The sequence below is a fragment of the Peromyscus eremicus genome, chromosome 15 (genome assembly GCF_949786415.1).
Source record: "Peromyscus eremicus chromosome 15, PerEre_H2_v1, whole genome shotgun sequence".
Taxonomy (NCBI): domain Eukaryota; kingdom Metazoa; phylum Chordata; class Mammalia; order Rodentia; family Cricetidae; genus Peromyscus; species Peromyscus eremicus.
This window is the reverse complement of record NC_081431.1, coordinates 2,573,069-2,578,845: the sequence shown is the minus strand read 5'-3', so window position 1 is coordinate 2,578,845 and position 5,777 is coordinate 2,573,069. Positions and strand designations below refer to the sequence as shown.

At 41.4% G+C, this 5,777-nt stretch overlaps 1 long non-coding RNA gene across 1 annotated transcript; it reads right to left on the bottom strand.

The window, feature by feature from the left end:
- Positions 1 to 412: 412 nt before the first annotated feature.
- LOC131925454 (uncharacterized) lies at positions 413 to 4,950 on the bottom strand. Its single transcript, XR_009383255.1, has 3 exons — positions 3,805 to 4,950; positions 1,604 to 1,732; positions 413 to 662 (listed from the first exon to the last, which is right to left on the bottom strand). It is a non-coding gene; the product is annotated as an uncharacterized LOC131925454 (long non-coding RNA).
- Positions 4,951 to 5,777: the final 827 nt, after the last annotated feature.

Below are 5,777 nucleotides of genomic sequence, written 5' to 3'. Positions count from 1 at the left end.
GAAGCTTCTGGTAAAACAGGAGAAGCATTATGAATAATTAAAAATGTGATATTTACTCCAGGAGAAGGATAAATCTTTGAAAAGTCTCTGCCAGTGGAAAGCTTCACAGTCATATCTTATAACCTTCCAAATACATCAGCAGTCGTCTCTGTGTCAGGGGATTCCAGTCAACTGTTAATGAGATAAAGATGTTCAACCTGATCATTAGGGTGAGATGGGCTGAAGATTTCCTGTTGTATCTCATCATTCACCGTTGTGAGCAGCAAGTAGGTACCAGATGCCTAGCTAGTGCCCAAGCCAGAGATATTAAAAAAAAAAAAAATAAGAAAATTCAGGCTAAGGAACATATTATGAGATTTGACTTAAAAATTGTCAGACCTTAGGCAATTAACAGTTTTTTATTAGAGACAGATTTGTGATGCGATTGGTTATCTAACCTACCATTAGTTTACAATTGTGTATGTGTTTGTGTGAGTGGAGGCCAGAGGCTGATGCTGAATATCTTCCATCTATTGTTTCTGCCTTTGGTTTTGGAGACAGGATCTCTCACTGAATCTGAAGCTCGTTGATTTGGTGAGGCTGGTCCACCAGTGAACTTCAAGGATCTGACTGGCTCTCCTGGGGACTCCTCAAGTTCCAGGTTTTCAGGCACAAGCTGTGTACTGGGGAGGGTGGTGAAGTATGTACGGATACTGTGATCACCCAGCACGACAAGGCCCTGAGTTCTGCCCCCAGCATGGCAGGAAAACAAACAAACAACAAACAAATGCTACACACATGGATCCAACCTTTATCCCTGATAAAGCATCTGAGTATGAGGCAGACTCAGCTCCTAGTGCATACACCTTAGGCTGTCAGGATTACTGTGGCCTTTTGGTTTGGTGAGATGACTCTTTTGTCTTTATGCAAAATCCTGCTTTCTCCCTAACAGTGAGGGTGAACTACCATCTGACAAATACATAAACTACCTGCTCTAAGAAGTGGCAAATTGGAAAACTATTCATTCACACACTATTGAAAAGTTGCTTGGCTTCTCTATGAGGCTGAGCAGGTACGTGGTACATGTGAGTGATCAGACATGTAGCTGAAGAAAGAGCTTTCTGTTATTAATAGTCTGAGATGCATGACTCCAATTAGGCCTGAAACAAACACACAAACCTTTCCCATTATTCATAATCGCATTAGCAGTTTATTGCCATATAAATAGTTTGTGTAAACTCCATGATTTGCTATGATCCCACTGGACAAATTTTATAGCTTTCCTATGGTTTTGCACTTTGTCTTAATATCATTTTTGAGTACCCCTTTGAGCTTCTATTACAGCACTTAAAAATCCTCAGCACTTCTGAGCAGGCAGAATTCCTAACACAACAGAGACCTGCCATTATTCTGCTCTTTCTGCTCTTTCTCATTGGTTTTCTGGAGAGTTAATTAAGCTAGGAGCTGTGCTGACTGACACCTTATGTTTAAGTACATGGAGAGACTTTTGGATTGGACAGATCTCCATCTACCTCTAGCACGTATCTGTATCACAGGACTCTACACTGACCTCCAATATGTAACTATATCCCTCAAGTCTAATGTGCATCCATATCAACTTCACCATTCTGTGGAGTTGAGCTTTTCCTAGTTGTCTTCAGTTTTCCATTACACTGTTCAGTGGCTCTCACCCTTTTGCTACATGGAAACATGTCCATGTTTCAAGTCCTATGATCATACTGCATAGATCTTCCTAAAACAAAAGGAGTTAAAATGCTTCACTTTTTTCTGTTTACCTTTAACTCATTAAATATTTAGAAACTGAGACTAGGAACCACACCTTTTACTAGAATTCTGTGTAAGATTTAGCAATTCGAAGGTAGTTTTGTGTGTGTAAGTGGGGTATACGTGAGTACATACATCTGTGAGGAGGATGCTGGTGCCCCACACTTACATTCTATAGACAAATTTCTAAACAGTCTTATTAAATAAGAAACACAAAGTCAAATACAGAGGTAATAGCCAAAGAGATCAGAGAACTAGCGAAGAGCCACGACTACCTTAACTTACCACCTCACCGCTGTCGCTTCTCCAGAGAGAGCTTCTCCCTGTCTAACTTGTGTTTTTATTGTCTTCCTGTTCTGCCTTCTCATTGGCTCTAAGCCCAGCCACATCACTTCCTCATCACTGCCTGTCTATACAGACCTCCAGGTCTCTATGGTTGGTACTGGGATTAAAGGCTCATGTCACCACACTTGGCTATGTCCTTGACCACACAGAGACTCTGCCTGCCATGTGATCGGATTAAGGGCATGTGCTACTAGAGCCTGACTCCTGTTTATGGCTATGTGACCTCACTATGTGACCTCTGATCTCCAGGCAAACTTTATTTATTAACATACAAATAAAATCACATTTCAGCACACCTGACCAGTCTGAGATTTTTGGCACTACCCCGTCTTTGACAAGGGTTCCTGCATTAGTTGCTTCTCTTACTGTGATAAAATAACAGAGGCAAGTTTCCTTGTGAGAAAAACAGGTTAATTTAGCCCAGAGTTCTGGAGGTTCAAGGACACTAGCAATAGCTGAGCTTTAGTAAAGGCCTCAGGAAGGAAACACTGTCATGGCAAGAGTATATGTAGGAGGGTGAGGCCACAGTAAAGCTGTGCTTCCCAAACCCTCCCTCCCACGAGGATGCCCTCCACTGGCTGCAGGACCTCCAGCTCCTTTTCTATTTATTAATGTGTGTGTGCATGTGTGCGTGTCACATGCCACACATGCTACAATACATGTGGAGAACAACTCTTAGGAGTTAGTTCTCTCTTTCCACTGTGGATTCTGGAGATTGAACTCAAGTTGCCAGGCAAGTGCCTTTAAGTGCTGAGCTATCTTACCAGCCCAGAACCTCCAACTCTTAAAGGTCCTACCCACCTTCCCACATTGCCTCACTAAGGACCATGTATCCAATATACAAACTTTTGAGGGAAAATACTCAAATTGTATGTGAAGCAGAAGAGGACACTTAAGAATATATACATTGCCGGGCAGTGGTGGTGCACAACTTTAATTCCAGCACTTAAGAAACGGAGGCAGGTAGATCTCTGAGTTTGAGGCCAGCCTCGTCTACAGAGTAAGTTCTAGGACAGCCAGTGCTACACAGAGAAACCCTGTCTTAAAAACAAAAACAAAACAAACAAAACAGAATACATACATAAATACATATACATACACATACACTTATAGAAACATGCACACACACTTACACACACATGTACACACACATAATATACAATCTTCTATTTGCTCTTAGGTTTCACTGATCTGTGTGTAGAGGGAGAATGTCAGTCTTTCTCTTTTTGGACCCTCTATCTTTGCATCTATTACCCATTTGATGCCACTTCTAAGGCCACTGGTTATGCAGAATTTAGTACAGTTCTGTCAATGTCCACTGTCTCTGGGACATTGGTAGTCCATGAGGTAAGGGGTAGATTGCTCTGTTTTGTTATGTTACAGCTGTTTCTTGTACCTAAGATGCCTCTACTCTGAAGGATGTTTTTATACATATTCATAAATACATAGTTTCCACAGAATGGTTCAAGTTCAAAGGCAATTGGGTTGGGATGAATTATTCCTTTATAGCTGTTGAAGCCAATCACCTTTCTCCTGGACTTTATAGTTCTTGGTAGACAGCATGGCTTGCAGATTCATAAAATATTAAAATTGGGGCTTAGGAGATGCTCAGTTAGGAAAGTGCCTGCTGTTGAAAGTATGAGGACTTATGTTTGATCTCAGCATATATAAAACACCAGGTATAGTGATACACACCTGTCATCCCAGTGCTGAGGAGGTAGAGACAGGAGGTCCCATGGGGCTTGCAGGCCAGTCTAGCTCCAGGTTCAGAAAGAAGGAGGCCTTTCTGGAAGAAAAAAGAAAAAAAAAAGGTAGGATCAATAGAGGAGACACCTGACATTGACCTCTGGCTTCCACACTACATTTACATATGTACACACACACACACCCCCGTAAATGCTGAAGGCAGAACTTACTCTTGCTTTTGGAACCTGTGGTGGTTTGAATAGTTATGGCTCCCATGGACTCATGTGTTTGAATGTTTGGCCCATAGGGAGTGGCACCTATAGGAGGTATTACCTTGTTGGAGGGAGTGTGTCACTGTGGGGTGGGCTTTGAGGTCTCAAATATGCTCAAGCTACACCCAGTGTGGTAGACAGTTTACTTCCTGTTGACTACAGATCAAGATGTAAAACTCTCAGCTCCTTTTCCAGTACCATGTCTTCCTCAATGTCCCACCACAATGACAATGGACTAAACCTCTGAACTGTAAGCCATCCCAGTTAAGTGTTTTCCTTTATAAGAGTTGCCATTGTCACAGTGTTTTCTTCCCAGCATAGAAACCCTAACTAAGAATCCTTGGGAAAAAAGAAGAGACTCTATCTCAGCTGCACCAGGCTTTTTCTTTTGGGGCTAACAACCAGCTCCCAAATCATGACATGGAGACTCATTGTTAGTTTTGAATGCTTGGCCTAGCTTAGGCATGTTTCTGGCTAGCTCTTTACACTTAAATTAACTTGTTTCTCTTTATTTACCTTTTGCCTTGGGGCATTTTACCTTTTCTTTCTGTATATCTTACTTTCACTGCTTCTGTGTCTGACTGGCTGGAGGCTGCCAGGCTTCTTGCCCTGGGCATGTCTCTCATTCTCTCCTCCTTCTGTTGTTCCTCTCTTCTCTTCTCTTTTTGAACCTAGATTTCTCTTCCTATTTATTCTCTCTGCCTGATAGCCATACCTATCCCTCTCCTGTCTAGCTTTTGAACATTCAGCTCTTTATTAGATCAATCAAGTGCCTTAGGCAGGCAAGGTGAAACAGATGCAACATATCTTTACATAACTAAATACATATCCTTACATCGTTAAACAAATGCAGCATAAACAAACATAATACACCTTTACACCGTTAAAGTAATATTCCACAAAATGTAATACATCTTCACCCAGTGAAAATAATATTGCACAACATTCTGCTTCAGAAATTACCATGAAACTCATGGCCAGCCTGAGTCATGACCAAAATGAAGAACTAGGAACTTCTTCTTGCACCCCCTGGCTCAAGATTTTAGTGTGCAATGTCACAAACCACACTGCTACCTGTAGCTGAAAGTTTTCCTGTGTCCTGCCTGGCCCACAGTCAAGACAAATCTCTCTTACCCGCTGGTCCTGCAGCCGCTTGGACCCAAATAAACACACACAAGCTAATATATATTATAATAATATATATTAATAATAATTTTTAAACTATGGCCATGGCAGGTTTCTTGTTATCTAGCTCTTACATCTTAAATTAACCCATTTCTATAAATCTATACTTTGCCATATGCCTCATGGCTTACTGGTACCTTTATATCTTGCTTCTTCTTCTGGCAGCTAGCAGCGTCTCCCCCGCTCTGTCTTGTTCCTTCCTCTCTTTCTCTTTAGAATGTCCTGCCTAACCTTCTTCTGCCTCATCATTGGCCAAACAGCTTTATTTATCAACCAATCAGAGCAACACATTTTCACAACATATAGAATGGTATCACCCATAAGCTATCTATATTAACTTTCTGCTGCCGTATACTATGCTAGGGACCTAGCCCTGACAGACATCTTTGGTGACATCATCTTGGGCTCCTCAATATCTAGAATGTGATACACTTGCTTCTTTCTTTCTTTCTTTCTTTCTTTCTTTCGTTTAGTTTTTCGAGACAGGGTTGTGGAGGTATTGTGTTCCCCAAAATATTGTGCATC